The sequence below is a fragment of the Heptranchias perlo genome, unplaced genomic scaffold (assembly GCF_035084215.1).
Source record: "Heptranchias perlo isolate sHepPer1 unplaced genomic scaffold, sHepPer1.hap1 HAP1_SCAFFOLD_65, whole genome shotgun sequence".
Taxonomy (NCBI): Eukaryota; Metazoa; Chordata; class Chondrichthyes; order Hexanchiformes; family Hexanchidae; genus Heptranchias; species Heptranchias perlo.
Window position 1 is genome coordinate 387,678 of NW_027139677.1, and position 17,550 is coordinate 405,227.

Here is a 17,550-nt window from a genome sequence, read left to right on the forward strand (position 1 = left end):
TTGGAGTATTGTGTCCAGATCTGGGCACCACACTTTAGGAAAGATGTGAAGGCCTTAGAGAGGGTGCTGAGTAGATTTACTTGAATGATTCCAGGGATGAGGTAATTTAATTACTTGGGTAGATTGAAGAAACTGGGGTCGTTCTCCTTGGTACAGAGACAGTTGCATGAAGATTTGATAGAGGTATTCAAAATCATGAAGGGTCAAGACAGGGTAGATAGAGAGAAACTGTTCCCATTGGTGGAAGCGTCAAGAACCAGAGGACATAGGTTTAAGGTGATTGGCAAAAGAACCAAAGGTGACATGAGGATAAACTTATTTACACAGCGAGTGATTAGAATCTGGCTGAGGGGATGATGGAGGCAGATTCAACCATGGCCTTCCAAAGGGAACTGGATAAGTACTTGAAAGGAAAAAAAATCAGGGCTATGGGGATAGGGCGGCGATTGGGACTCGCTGGATTGCTCTGGCACAGAGCCGGCGTGGACTGAATGGGTCGAATAGACTCCTTGCGTGCTGTAACCTTTCCATGATTCTATGATTCTATCATTTGAAATTGATAATTCACTCTTTTTACCAGTTCATAATTTGTGGGTGCATCCGGTGTGTTCTGGAAAAGATATCATCAACAATCCTTGTAAGTATCTCCACAATGGTTCTCCAGTTTGAAATTGTGGTCACTGAGCTGCTTATGTTCGTATTCGCAAAGTAACCGGGATTGTTCAGACAGCGCGTATAATGGGGTGGATCTTGACTTTTTGCGTTGGTGTAAAACGGGTGATAGCAAGCCGACAGCTCGTTTCCCATCTCTCCCGTTTTACATTTCTAAAGGAATAAAACTCAAAAGCAGACAAGTTATGTTAAACTCACATACAGCCATGGTTGGACCACACTTAGAAGACCATGCATAATTCTGGGCTCCACAATACAACAAAGATATAGAGTCACTGGAGAAAGTGTAACAAATATTTAGAAGGATGCTACCAGAGCTGCGAGGTTAGAACTATCGGGACAGATTCTCCAGAAAAGAGAAGGCTGAGGGGATGACCTCTTGAGGTCTTTAAAATTATGAATGGGTTCGATATGGTAGAGAAGGTGTTTCCACTTGTGGGGAAGATTAAAACTAGGGACCATAAATATAAGACAATCTCCAATAAATCCAGTAAGGAATTCAGGAGAAATTTCTTTCCCCAGAGAGTGTTGAGAATGTGGGACTCGCCACCACATGGAGGAATCAAAGCGATTAGCATAGATGCCTTAAATGGAAAGCTGGATAAACACATGAGGGAGAAAGGAATCAAAGGATATGATGATAGACTTAAATGAAGAGGGGGTGCGAGGAGGCTTGTGTGAAGCCTAAACGCCGGAATAGAGCAGTTGGGCCGAATGGCCTGTTTCTGCGCTGTAAATTCGATGCAATTCAATGTAATCCATCTCTCCCGTTGTACAGCTCTCCCGATGACTTCAATGGGAATAAAAATCGGCAGAGATGTAAAACGGGCTGCCGACTCGATATTGTGCATTTTACACTATCGCACAAAGTCAACATCAACCACGATGTGTTTTACCCACTAGTTACAGCTACAATTCCAAACGCCTGTTCTCATTGAACCTCGGGTTGCTTTAAAGGCGGCCTAGAAAATATTATTTAATGTAATTATTTTGCTATCTGTTCATTTTACTCTACCATTGATCAATGCACTTTCACACTGCTCACACTACCAATTTTCCTCTTCGAATTTCGGAAAAAAAATACTTTCTCTTACAAATGAGAATCATTGAGTCATACAGCACAGATGGAGGCTATTCGACCCATTGTGCCTGAAGAACAACCAGGTGCCCATTCTAATCCCACCTTCCAGCACCCGGTCCGTATCCCTGCAGCTTAAAGCACTTTAGGTGCAGGTCCAGGTACTTTTTAAAAGAGTTGAGTGTCCCTGCCTCTACCACCAATTCGGGCGGAGAATTCCATACACCCATCACCCTCTGGGTAAAAAAAAAGTTTTTCCTCATGTCCCCTCCAATCCATCCGCCAATCAGTTTAAATCTATGTCCTCCAGTTCTTGAACTCTCCGCTAGCGGAAACAGGTACTTCGTGTCTGCTCCATCTCGACCCCTCATAATTTTGGACACCTCAACCAAGCCACCCTTCAGCCTCCTCTGCTCCAACCCCCTCCTAGGCCTTGTCATCGTTTCTAAAATGTGGTGCCCAGAAATTAGCTTGAAATAAACCCCAATTCTTCTGTTTATGCTTTATGCCAAATATATATCCTGCCATTCTTGGTCAAATGCTATATCCACAAATAAAATTTCAGCAAGGCATTCGATAAAGTCCCGCACAGGAGACTGGTCAAGAAGTTACGAGCCCATGGAGTCCAGGGTGCCTTGGCACTTTGGATACAAAACTGGCTTAGTGGCAGAAGGCAGAGGGTGATGGTCGAAGGTTGTTTTTGTGACTGGAAGCCTGTGGCCAGTGGGGTACCACAGGGATCGGTGCTGGGGCCCTTGCTGTTTCTGGTCTACATTAACGACTTGGATATGAATGTAAAAGAAATGATCAGTAAGTTCGCTGATGATACAAAAATTGGTAGAGTGGTAAATAGCGAGGAGGATAGCCTCAGTCTGCAGGTCGATATAGATGGGTTGATCAGATGGGCGGAACAGTGGCAAATGGAATTTAACCCGGAAAAGTGCGAGGTGATGCACTTTGGAGGGACTAACAAGGCAAGGGAATACACAATGAATGGGAAGACCCGAGGCAAGACAGAGGGTCAGAGGGATCTTGGTGTGCAAGTTCACAGATCCCTGAAGGCGGCGGAACAGGTAGATAAGGTGGTAAAGAAGGCATATGGGATACTTGCCTTTATTAGCCGAGGCATAGAATATAAGAGCAAGGAGGTTATGATGGAGCTGTATAAAACACTGGTCAGGCCACAGCTGGAGTACTGTGTGCAGTTCTGGTCGCTGCACTACAGGAAGGATGTGATCGCTTTGGAGAGGGTGCAGAGGAGATTCACCAGGATGTTACCAGGGCTGGAGCGCTTCAGCTATGAAGAGAGACTGGGAAGATTGGGTTTGTTTTCCTTGGAGCAGAGGAGGCTGAGGGGGGACATGATTGAGGTATACAAAATTATGAGGGGCATAGATAGGATGGATACTAAGGAGATTTTTCCCTTCGTTGAGGGTTCTATAACAAGGGGGCATAGATTCAAGGTAAAAGGCGGGAGGTTTAGAGGGGATTTGAGAAAGAACTTTTTCACCCAGAGGGTGGTTGGAGTCTGGAACTCACTGCCTGAGAGGGTTGTGGAGGCAGGAACCCTCACAACATTCAAGAAGCATTTAGATGAGCACTTGAAATGCCATAGCATAGAAGGCTACGGACCAAATGCTGGAATATGGGATTAGATTAGACTGGAATATCGAATTCCTTCATCTCTTTACACAAGGGCTCTGAATAAGACGTTTTTCAAACAGCCAGCGGCATTGTGAACATAGTTACATAGAGACTACAATGGAGAAGTAGGCCATTCAGCCCAACAGGTCTATGCCGGCATTTATGCTCCACGCGAGCCTCCGACCACCCCTCTTCATCTAACGTTACCAGCATATCCTTCTATTCCTTTATGCCTCATGTCCTTATCTAGATTCCCCGTCAATGCATCTATGTTATTTCTCACAACTACACCTTGTGGTAGCGGGTTCTACATTCTTACCACTCTTTGGGTAAAGAAGTATTTCTTGAATACCCTATTGGATATATTGGTAAGTATCTTATATTTATGACACAAGTTTTGGTCTCCCCCAAAACTAGAAACCATTTCTCTACTTCTACCCAAACGCACCCTTTCATAATCTGAAAGACCTCTATCAGGTCATCCAACAGCGTTCTCTTTTCAAGAGAAAAGAGCCCTAGCCTGTTCAGCCTTACCTGATAAATGTATCTTCTCAGTCCTGGTAACATCCTTGTGAATCTTTTTTGCACTTTCTCCATTGCCTCTCTATCCTTTTTATTATATGGCGATCAGAGCTGTTCACAGTACTCCAAGTGTGGTCTAAACAAGGTTCGATACAAGGTTAACATAACCTCCCTGCTTTTCAATTCTATTCCACTAGAACTGATCCCCAGTGCTTGGTTTGCTTTTTTATGGCCATATTAACCTGTGTCGCTACTTTTAGTGATTTGTGCATCTGTACCCCGATATCCCACTGCTACTCTACCCCATTTGGAAGGTTATTATCCAAGCAGAATGTGGCCCCCTTTTCGTGTCGTCCACAAATTTCGAAATTCTACTTCCGATTCCCGAATCCAAATTTTTTATGTGAATTGTGAACAGCAGTGGTCGCAGCACCGATTCTTGTGGAACACCACATCCCACCTTTTGCCACTCAGCGCAGCTAATCTTAACCCCTACTCTATGTTTCCTGTTCTGTATCCTACTTGTTATCCATTCTGCTATATGTCCCCTGACTCCAGATGCTCTGGCCTTAGTCTTGAGTCTACTGTGCGGTACCTTATCGAAGGCCTTTTGAATATCCAAATATATTATATCTACGGCATTACCCTTGTCTACTCTTGCTGTTACTTCTTCAAATAATCCAATGAGGGAGGTCAAGCAGGACCTTCACTTTTGAAATCCGTGTTGACTGTTTATTATATTTTCGGTTTCTATTTGTTTTTCGATTGCATCTTTGAGTAAAGATTCCATTATCTTTCCTATCACCAACATTACGTTAATTGGTCTATAATTCCCTGTATCAACAAGAACAGATATCTCAATAAACTATTGCTTATTCTTCGAAGCTGGCGGTGTATCTGGTGATGAATGTGATCAGTGCCCTTATTACCATAGCTGGTCTCGTCCTGCTTTCCATTGACTTGCGGATTTGGACCAAACGCATTCTCTGCCCTTCTGGAAGTGTCTGTGATCCTTGGCCCATCACATTGGCTGTAAGTACAGAATTGAAAACTTAATACATGACTAACAAATGCATCGAATTACTTCATCGCGTAACATCGAAACTACAGGACAGAAACAGGCCATTCGGCCCAAATGATCTATTTTGGTGTTTATGCTCTACACGAGCCTGCTCCCTCCCTACTTCATCGAACCCCATCAGCATTCCCATCGATTCCGTTCTCCTTCATGTGCTTATCTAGCTTTCCCTTAAATATTTCTATGCTATTTGCCTCAACTATTCGTTGTGGTAGCGAGTTCAACATTCTTACCACTCTTTGGGTGAAGAAGTTTCTCCTGAATTCCGTACTGCATTTATCAGCGACTATTTTATATTCATGATCTCTCGTTCTGGTCTTTCCCACAACTTTCCTATCAAACTCTTTCATTATCTTAAAGACGTCCATCAGGTCACCCTTCAGCCTTCTCTTTTCTAGAGAAAAGCGCCCCAGTCTGTTCAGCCTTTCCTGATAATTATATCCTCTCAGTTCTGGAATCATCCTTTTGAAGCTTTCTTTGCACCCTCTCCAAAGCCTCTATATCATTTCTCTGCAAATTACTCCAATTGTGGTCTCACCAAAGTTCTATACAAGTTTAATATAACCTCTCTGCTTTTCAATTCTATCCGACTTGAAATGAACTACAGGGCTCGGCCTGCCTTTCTTATGGCCGTTTTACTTTGTGTCACTACTTTTAGTGATTTGTGTATCCGTACCCTTAGATCCATTTGCTCCTCTATCCGATGTAGAGTCTTATTATTCAAGCAGTATGTGGCCTATGTATTCTTCCTACCAAAATACACCACCTCGCACTTACCTATATTGAAATTCATTTGCCAATTACACTCCCAAAATGCACATTTATTAATGCCCTATTGCATTTTGACACATTCCTCCTTTGTATTGACAGCTCCAATTTGGCGTCGTCTGCAAATTTTGAAGTGCACATCCGATTCCAAATCCAAATCGTTAATGTAAACAGTGGTCCCAGCACTGATCCACGTGGAACACTGCTTCCCACTTTTTGCCAGTTTGAGTCGCCAGCATTAACACATACTCTCTGTTTTCTGCTTTGTAGCCTACTTGATATCCATTCTGCTACATGTCCTCTGACTCCTGACCATAGTCATGAGTTTACAATGTGGTACCTTACCGAAGGCATTTGAAAATACAAATATATTAAATCTACCACATAACCCCGGTCTACTCTTTTTGTTACTTCTTCAAATAATTCAATAAATTCAATTCTGAAATCCGTGCTGACTGTTCTTTATTATATTATTCTTTTCCAGATGTTTATCTATTACATCTTTGAGTAAAGATTCCATTATCTCTCCTACCACCGACGTTAAGCTAATTGGTTTATAGTTGCCTGGACTTGTTCTCTCTCCCTTGAACAACATTAGCTGTCCGCCAGTCCTCTGGCACTATTCCCTTTTCTAATGATTTTTTATGTATATGTAATGGTGCCTGTGCTATATCCTCCCTAACCTCTGTTAATATTTGCAGATGCAAATCATCTGGACCAGGGATCTTATCCTCTCTAAGTTTGATTAGTTTATTAATTACCTTCCCCCTTTCTATTTTAAATGAGTTTATATCTTTTTTGATATCTTCTCCAATGCCATGTCCACCTTGATAGTCTCTCTGGTAAATACTGAGGCAAAATAACCAATATTTCTGCCATGTTGCTGTCATTACCTGTGTGTTTATCTTGTGCATCCCTTACTGGCCATATCCATATCCTGATGTTCCCTTTGTTATTTATGTGTCTGTGGAATACTTCACTACTTCTTTTTATATTGCTTGAGAATTTAATTTCGTAGTTCCTCTTTGCTTTCAGAATTTTTTTTTGACTTCGTCCCAAACCTCTTCGTATTCCCTGTGTCATTCACTCCCTTTGTGTTTGACGATCCGGATTCTTTCCCCTCAGTCTGGTGGGATACATTTTAAAGTTCATCACAACTTTAATAGCAGGTCTTAGTCTGTAGCTTCAATTCAGATTCCTGAGAGAATCCGAACGATTATAACAGAATAAGGAGACAAAGACAAAGACAAAAACTCATACCTTTATACAGATCGATTGGGGTTGGAACATCATTAACACAAGGGCCAACACCAATCATAAGCCGGGCACAGGTTGCCATGCGAGGTTACATAATTGCCGGCCAATCATAGATCGTCCATGTGCTGACTATGTTGCTGTTAGCCATCAAAGGGGATACTTCCTCACCTTCCAACTTGGAATGTTCTTCCCTTTTCCTTCTGTTCCTTATCTCCCAACCTGGAATGTCTTTCAACTTTGGCTAAGCTCGTTACCGATATTGATCTGCCATAAATATGGAGACATTCAGACCAGTCCTTGAATCACATAAAAGACTCTACATTGATGAGACAATGCAAACCTGCTGACTACGCAAACGTATGGCCCAGCAGGAGGCCAGGCCACCTGTAGCAATCTCAGTTACTAACTAATTAACCCTTTCTAACCATTTTGCATTCTGCTTCTTTGCCACGTAGGCATTTTAATATTTTACCGAAAACTGACCACGTATGGATTCTCATTCCCCCCTTTTATCATTTCATGATAACCAATTATTACGGTGCTCACTGGTTCTGCAGGTTCTGCAGCGCAGCAACATTTAAGTAAGCAATAAACTATAAGAATTATAACAATGAATATGACTAGCCCTTGAACTAGAGAAGTCCCAATAGAACACAGACATGTTTCATCAATATGCCTTTGTACTCTTATCTGTTCTCAGGAACAGACTCCTTCTAAACATCTCTCAAGTTAGCTGCGAATGTCCTTGGTCAGCTAAACCTATTGATGTTAGTTTGAAAAGGCTAACATAGTCAAATATCCTATGGTGCTTTATATTTTGTTTCCAGCCTAACGAGACTGAATGGTACCTTTCAGACCATTTTACACCTGTGAATTGGTGCCCTCCCCATTATATCCCTTAATCCAAATTCTCCCTACAATATCCCGTTAGATGCTGTACCTCATCTTAACCAGGTTCCCTTCGTGTTGGCCACCAGTCCGGGTGGAAGAGAGGCAGAGCATCTGATAATCCTATAAAACTATGATTGTCTCCCCTTTTACATGCACCTTACCCCACCGGGTGCTACTCCCGGTACCATTAAGATTTTTTCTGAGTTGAAACCACAGAGACAATTGGGGACATTCTCACCCAGGCTCTGTTTTACTATCTTTGCCAAACCCTTCATCCTCTGCTTACATTTATTACATGCAATGAAAATCAAGAAGCACATTACAACAAACTGCACTACGACTAATACATATGAAATTAATTTAATCCAAAGATGGATCTGTATATTCAGTCCCAAATTCCAGAGGTCATTTCACCAGGTGGTGACTTTAATTTGGTCAGTGTCATGCTTAATGTTGTTATTGTCCTGTTGTAGGTTATAATAAACCTTCTGGGAGAGGCGTATCTCCATTCGCAATGCTTTCAAGTATTTAGGCAAGAGGGGTGTCCGATACCCAAATGTGGCCTGATATGCTTTTAAGTCCTTTCTGACATTCTCAGAAACTTGTAAGGTGGTGAGGTTATGCCGGTGTATCTCTACCAGTTCCTCGGGTCCAATCCGAACCAGAACCTCAGAAATGGAGTAGAATTCTGGACTTAAAATATCACAAGTTAGATTTGCATATTTAAACGTTTTCAAATTAGTTGTAACACAATATTCGCCCTCTCCGGCATATGCCACTTAAGTGGGTTTTTGATCCGCCTCTAGGGCCTCCAAGGTACAGTTAATATCCGGATTGGTACCGGTATTATTAAACCCACACTGTGCTTCTAGGCTGTGTCCAACACTATGTGGACACACAGTGACAGCATGTCTGGTAACACATCACTTTAATTTTGTTCCAGCCAATCAGCTTAAATCTACGTCCTCCAGTTCTTGAACGCTCTGCTCGGGGAAACAGGTACTTCCTGTCTACTTTATCTGGGCCCCTCATAATCTTGTAATTTTGCATCCATCGTGCGGATATCTTCTAAATATTGTTTCTCCCAATTTTATTGTTAACTAATGGGAACCTAACCCTGAATTTTGGAAATCCAAATTACTGTGTCCCTCTTTACTTTAATTTCAGTCCTTTTGATTGATACCAGTGTTTCCTGACTGTTTCATTAATTAGTTGGTTACTCTATGGACCATGTGTCAGTGCCTTGTTTAAAAGGATTTCTCACTCGCCTGGACCACATTAACCATTTTCCTGTTGTGCTGTTGTCAAGTAACTGAGCCTGTCTGAGACTCATTCTTCAATGTATCTTCTTCATGTATCGCCGCATACTAGCAGCATCTCATAGGAATGAGCTTAGTGTTCTTGGATATTAACTTTCTGCTGGCCAGTCTCTTCTTCCTCATGGTATTTCCGAACATTTTCCATGGCACACATCATATGTCCTGTAGGATTCAGTCCTGTAAAAGCAACTGGTTTGTTTAAAGAGTGGTTGCAATAGCTCACCAGGCAATAGGCCTTTGTAATCATGTTCTTCATCCTGATCTCCGTTTCAGATGATGGCAACATACATTTGTATCTTTTATGTCCACTGTAGCCATTCTTAGGTTTTCAGGTTATCTTATCAAAAAGATCAGGGGTGTCTAGAGTGCTTATCTCCCCTGCATGGTCCCGATGTTAGGGTAGTGGCCAAGCTATTGAGTGTAGCTTTCTCATTGTTCATTGTAGGCAAGGACACAAATATCTCCACGAGAAAGCTATCAATTTACGATTCTCAACTGCACTTTCCTGACTTCCACTAGATTGTATATTTATGCCAGATTGATATTTTTTTATCATGCCCAATTCAATGACTTTAGAGAAATTTCCATTTCTCCCCACCTCGAGCACTTTGTCTCGGAAGACAATAAATAGGTTAAAACAAAACGAATCAAAATGTTTTCAAAAGAACAGAATCAGGTTGATATCACCACGCTGTGACATTTGGTATCCGCTGATGTCTGCAGCTAAAGTCTTAAATCTTTAACACCACTGGATCGTTTCCTGCACCAAATTTCTCCAGCAAAGGTTGCACCGTAACTTTGTAACTACTCTTGGTAATCCTGCGCCATCAACACTCACGTGGTCCCAAAAAAAACCCAGGGTCACCTGTTTTAAAAGAAACACAGAAAATCCATTGCGGCTCTTCTTGAGAGCCCAAGTGATTAATTTGTCAAATCTTCATTTATTATTTATTTATCCAAAGGAATAATCCCTTTACCCGAAACAAATTCAGAAAACAAAACAGGAGAGATAAATTGCCTAGTCCCTCTCTCGCTCTCTCTCTGAAGCACGCAGCCTGTCTGAAATAAACACTGTCTCTCCCACATACAGATGTCCGTAGGACTGCAGACTGGAATTTCTAACTCCAAGTCCTAATCTCTATGTTTTCAAGATGTAACCACATTAAGCAGATATCATTAGCAGCCGCCTGCTAAGATACGTTATATTCCTCTTTTATTAATTTATTAATGGTTTTGGCATGTGTTTCTAGCACTGTAGCTATCCGTTGCAAATGTATGGTCAGCATTTGATCCTCAGACAATTCCTTATCTGTATTTTCATTTATCTTTTAATATATCTTTAATGCGAGACCCTAAATCTCTGACCTTTTGATCTAATGTTGTCAAATCAATGGTGTTAACAACTGAGGCAAAGGCAGTTGCTATATCACTTATCACAGATCTTTACGTCTCCATATTTGCCTATCTCTTTTTACGATGTCCACCTCCATTCCATGTCGCTCTTTGTTTTAACACTTGAGTTAGGAGGTGTTGATCTAATTGTTGAGTTTTCTTAGCATTCTCAATGCGAGTTATATAATTTATCAGGGAATGTCTCCCTTCTTTGGTCAGATCTTGTATTCTACTATTAATTTCAAATAAAATTGAATAGCCCCAGAACTTGTCAAAACTTCCTTATCATACTGTGGCAGGGTAAAACTGATAGGTGTTTAGTACCCTGTGTCAGTACATAGCTCAAGTAATGGACTTCCTTTTCATATGATTTGTTTTACATTCCTTTCTTATCAATTTTTCACTGTAGCGTGAAAACTTATATCTCAGTCAATTGTAGCCTTTGGCATTTCCGAGTAATTGGGACAATTTTACTAATATGACCTATACCAATTATGACCTTATATTCACCTGTGTTCTGGGCAAGCCTCAGACAGTTCTCAACCGACTGGGTCATTTCTATCTGTTTGAACTGCTCTTGGCATGACAGTCTGGCTTCTTGGGATGGAAGGGGTTAATATTAACTTGCTCTTGTGGTAGGAGTAACTTGATCCTTCTCCTTTTGAGATTAAGTTTCCACCTTCAAAATTTCTCTTCACACAGGTTTGACTGATTTTTTTACTTCTCACATTTGTGGATTGCTTTATACTATATTTTTGCACACTATTTTTTCAAATACTTTTAGTGGATGTGATTATAATCAACGCTCCGAGCTGTTCCAGCTTTCCGACTTTTCCTATCACAGTGATACCAGATAGTTTTTTTTAATCTATCCCGTTAATTGATAACCTCTTTTTAAACCACAGCCAATCACAAAATAAACATTCAAAATGCCAATTTTTTGAAGATCCCATGTCTGGAATTTAACATGCCCACACTTTATAAGAACCAGAATTTAATAGGTCACTTAACCTCAATAACTCCAATTTTAATTCAGCAGTATCAGAATTAAACACACGACAAGACAGATACATTACACAAAGGAAGAAAACACGCAAGACACAGTAAGAAGGGGGCGTGGCCTACAACACCGACAAAAAAACACTGATCAAGACAGGCTTTTTAAAGGGGCAGTACACTTAAACAACAAAACCTCTCTTTTTCGGGTCTCTGTCTTTTAAACATTCGTCTAGTCACTTAATTCTATCCATATTTTTTTTTTACAGTACTGTCTTCATAAAGCAATTAGTTCTTTGGCTGTGGTACCTCTGTTATTTTTCAAAATTAATTCCTGAGACTTTTTGGCGGCATCTAAGTTTTATCACTAGTTCCTGTTTATATCCAATCACCAGGAACTTAAACCCTGACTACCCTCAGTGATATTAACCACTGACCTACCGCTCACAAGTTATTCCCTCAGTGATATTCGACCACTGACCTCTTCCTGCTATTTCTGTGTATTCGCCAGACTGACCTGAATCTTGTAAGGACGCCACACGAGTGTTAGCGATTGGACGATTCGTCGTCAGACTGACGGATTGGAGGAAAACCGACGTAGTAAATTAAGACTACTTACATCGGGGCGCCATTTCCTTCCTCCGTGTCTGAGACAATCCGCCTCTTACTCCGCGAACTCTCGGTGAACGACCGTTAAGATCCCCGTACGGGCCACCAAATGACGATCCGGATTCTTTCCCCTCAGTCTGGTTCAGTAAAAACTGAAGTCGAATACATTTCAAAGTTCATCACAACTTTAATAGCAGGTCTTAGTCTGTAGCTTCAATTCTGATTCCTGAGAGAATCCGAAAGATTCTAACAGAATAAGGAGACAAAGACAAAGACAAAAACTCAAACCTTTATACAGATCGATAGGGGTTGGAACATCATCAACACAAGAGTCAACACCAATCATAAGCCGGGCGCAGGTTGCCATGCGAGGTTACATTATTGCCGGCCAATCATAGATCGTCCATGTGCTGACCATGTTGCTGTTAGATATCAAAGGGGATACTTCCTCACCTTACAACTTGGAATGTTCTTCCCTGTTCCTTCTGTTCCTTATCTCCCAACCTGGAATGTCTTTCAACTTTGGATAAGTTCGTTACCTATATTAATCTGCCATAAACATGGACACATTCAGACCAGTCCTTGAATCACATCAAAGACTCTACATTGATGAGACAACGCAAACCTGCTGACGACGCAAACATATGGCCCAGCAGGAGGCCAGGCCACCTGCACCAATCTCAGTTACTAACTAATTAACCCTTTCTAACCATTTTGCATTCTGCTTCTTTGACACGTAGGTATCTTAATATTTTACCGAAAACTGACCACGTAGGGATTCTCATGTTTATGTACTTAATCTATGCGTTAGAAACATGGAAACATAGCAAATAGGAGCAGGAATAGGCCATTCGGCCCTTCGATCCTACTCCGCCATTCAATATGATCATGGCTGATCCCCTATCTCAACACCATATTCCCACTCGCTCCCCATACCATTTTGTGTCTAGAAATCTATCTAGCTCCTTCTGAAATATATTCAGTGACTTGGCCTCCACATCCCTCTGGGGTAGAGAATTCCACAGGTTCACAACCCACTGAGTGAAGAAATTTCTCCTCATCTCAGTCATAAATAGGCGAGCAAAATAAAGGAACATCCTAAGATGTTTTATAAGTATATTAAGGGTAAGAGGATGACTAGGGAAAAAATAGGGCCCATTAGGGACAAAAATGGCAATCTGTGTGTGGAGCCGGCAGATGTAGGAGGGGTTCTAAATGAAATTTTGCATCTGTTTTCACCATGGAGAAGGACGATGTAGACATAGAAATAAGGCAGGGGGACTGTGATATACTCGAACATATTAACATCGAGCGGGAGGAGGTATTGGCGCTTTTAGCAGGTCTAAAAATGGATAAATCCCCAGGCCCGGACGAAATGTATCCCAGGCTACTGTGTGAGGCAAAAGAGGAGATTGCGGGGGCTCTGACACATATATTCAGAACCTCTCTGGCCACAGGGGATGTGCCAGAGGACTGGAGAACCGCTAATGTAGTACCATTATTCAAGAAGGAGAGTAGGGAAAAACCGGGGAACTACAGGCCAGTGAGCCTAACATCAGTGGTAGGAAAATTATTGGAAAAAATTCTGAAGGACAAAATTAGTCTCCACTTGGAGAAGCAAGGATTAATCAGGGATAGTCAACATGGCTTTGTCAAGGTAAGATCATGTCTGACTAATTTGATTGAATTTTTTGAGGGGGTGACGAGGCGTGTGGATGAGGGTAACGCAGTGGATGTGGTATACATGGATTTCAGTAAGGCCTTCAATAAAGTCCCGCACAGGAGACTGGTCAAGAAGGTACGAGCCCATGGAATCCAGGGTGCCTTGGCAGTTTGGATACAAAACTGGCTCAGTGGCAGAAGGCAGAGGGTGATGGTCGAAGGTTGTTTTTGTGACTGGAAGCCTGTGGCCAGTGGGGTACCACAGGGATCGGTGCTGGGTCCCTTGCTGTTTGTGGTCTACATTAATGACTTGGATGCACTTTGGAGGGACTAACAAGGCAAGGGAATACACAATGAATGGGAAGACCCTAGGCAAGACAGAGGGTCAGAAGGATCTTGGTGTGCAAGTTCACAGATCCCTGAAGGCGGCGGAACAGGTAGATAAGGTGGTAAAGAAGGCATATGGGATACTTGCCTTTATTAGCCGAGGCATAGAATATAAGAGCAAGGAGGTTATGATGGAGCTTTATAAAAGACTGGTCAGGCCACAGCTGGAGTACTGTGTGCAGTTCTGGTCGCCACACGACAGGAAGGATGTGATCGCTTTGGAGAGGGTGCAGAGGAGATTCACCAGGATGTTACCAGGGCTGGAGCGCTTCAGCTATGAAGAGAGACTGGGAAGATTGGGTTTGTTTTCCTTGGAGCAGAGGAGGCTGAGGGGGGACATGATTGAGTTGTACAAAATTATGAGGGGCACAGATAGGATGGATACTAAGGAGCTTTTTCCCTTCGTTGAGGGTTCTATAACAAGGGGGCATAGATTCAAGGTAAAAGGCGGGAGGTTTAGAGGGGATTTGAGAAAGATCTTTTTCACCCAGAGGGTGGTTGGAGTCTGGAACTCACTGCCTGAAAGGGTTGTAGAGGCAGGAACCCTCACAACATTCAAGAAGCATTTGGATGAGCACTTGAAATGCCATAGCATACAAGGCTACGGACCAAATGCTGGAATATGGGATTCGAGCAGACAGGGCTTGATGGCCGGCGCGGACACGATGGGCCGAAGGGCCTCTATCCGTGCTGTATAACTCTATGACTCTATGACTCTAAATGTCCTTAATGCCCTACCTCGTATCCTGAGACTGTGACACCTCGTTCTGGACACGACCCCACCCCACCCCACCCAAGCCAGGGGAAATATCTTCCCTGCATTCAGCCCTTTATTCTTTAGTTTCAATGTTACCCTTATCTCTTTATTCATCCATGCTGTTCCATTGTTCGCTCGTTTAGTCTTGCTTTTTAGAGGAATACATATTTCCTGAACTCTATTGATCACAGTTTTTTCCAGTTTACCTTCCCTAGTTCCACTCTCATCCCCTCAAAATTAGCTTTCTTCCAATCTATTACTTTGGTCTTTGTCTTACTTATGCCTTTCTCAATCATTATGTTATGATCGTTATTGCCTAGATGTTCCTATACACTTGCTTCTCGTATCTGCTCTAGCACATTTCCCATTGCTAAATTCAGTAGTGATTCCTCTCTTGTTGGGGTTCTCACATACTGGGCAAGAACGGAGTCCTGTACACACTGTAAAAACTCCATTCCCCTTTCCACTTTCCCTATCTCTTCTTGCTAGTTTACTTGGTGGGGCGGTGGGGGGTGGGGGGGGGGGGGGGGCTGGGGGGCGGTAGCAGTTGAGATCTCCCATGATTATTATTCGATGATTGTCACTCATTTCATAGATGTGCCTATATATTTCATCCTCCACCTCGCTTCCACTATTCAATGATATGTAGACTATATCTATTAACCTGATCGATCCCTTCTTATCCATTTTCTCAATCCATCTGGACTCTGTCTCTATATTAATGCGACCGATGTTCCTTTTTCCTATTGCCATTATATTGTTCCTAATTAGTACAGCAACCCCAGCCCTCCTTCTTCCTTCCGTATTCTTTCTAAATATATTATAATCTGCAATATTTGGTTGCCAGTCCTGCTCTTTATGTACCCATGTTTCAGTTATACCACCACAGCTGGCTCCTCACTACGAATTATTGCCTCCAGTTCCACTGTATTTTTTCAGATGCTGTGCACATTGCTGTCCAGGCAATTTAATTTGTTTTTAATAATTGTTCCCCTTACTTTATTTCTAACCGTCATTTTGTACTCATGTTCTATAAGCGTATTTGTTGCCTCGCCGTTTATTTGTTGCCTTGGTCTGACCTTACTCTCATTTCCTATTTCGTTTATCTTCAGAATTATGTTATCGTCACCAGATCCCCCCCGCCCCCGTCTTACGAGTTTAAAGTCCTATCGACAACCCTACTTATCCATTCCGCGAGGACGCTGGTCCTATTCTGTTTAAGTTGGAGCCCGTCCCAATGGTACAGCTCCTTCTTGTCCCAGTACTTTAGCCAATGTCCCATGAACTGGAGCCACTCGTTCCCAAACTCGTCTTTCAGACAAGCATTTACCTTCCTGACCTGTCTATACAAATTTGCCCGTGCCTCGTGTATCAATCCCAAGATTCCCACCCGTGAGGTCCTGTATTTTAATTTAATTCCTAACTTCTGATATTCTCTTAGCAAGATCTCCTCTCTTTTCTTCCCCATTGATCCATGGACCATGACAACTGGAACTTCCCCCTCCCTTTGCAAGTTCGTCTCCAGTTGCTCAGAGATATCATTTACCCTTGCACCAGGTAGGCAACACACCCTCCTGGACATTCGGTCGTGACTGCAGAGTTCGCCAACTATCCCCCTACTTATCGAATCCCCTATGACTACAACCTTTCAATTCTGCTCCTCCACCAGCCACTTTGGACTGGCTCCTGCTCTATGTGCCGTGATTAGCATTCTGGCTGCCCCCCCCCCCCCCCCCCCCACCGTCTGTATCCTTATCCTCACAGATAGCCAGTACATTGTACCTGCTCGATAAGACCAGTGTCTGAAGAACCTCCTTTTCTACCTCCACTAGGTTCCCCTTACTTATATGTCGGCGTGTCTCTAGCTCGCACTATAGCTCAAGGACTCTGAGCTGGGGTGATTCAAGACAGAGACATTTCCTGCAGATGCGGCAATCCTGGATTGTCTCACTGTCCACAGACTCCCAAACACCACTGTCCCTACATACAGCCTGCACGGCACTTTATTTATTTATTTATTTCCTAACATTAATTTAATTCCAGAACAAATAGAAAAACTTAATGTCCAGATTACATTCAGTAGGTGGATATTCAGCTTGATTTTAAATTAATTATTAATTAATTATTCTGAATAGTTAATTATTTAACTATTTATTTATAGTTTAATGAAAAATATAGTAATTTAGAGGTGAGTTTAGTTTAGTTTCCTCAGGTGGCACCGCTCCCACCCTCTGTGCTGACCTTTTAACCTTTTGAGACTTCTTCCTGGGTTTGCTAATTGGTCCACATTCCCGCTCTTTTTAACTGTTCAGCTTTAAGGCTAATTAGCGAACACTAACATATTTACCACTCATAACATTACCAAACATTGAAGTCTCTAAACCCAATAACCTATAAATAAGCAGTTACCATTAAACTAAATACTCGCTGATTGCCCTCAGCGCTCCGCTGTGGCACCACTTTTTGACTTTTCTGTTGTTGATTTTGCCCCGTTCCCTCACACACCCAGGTCCGCTCC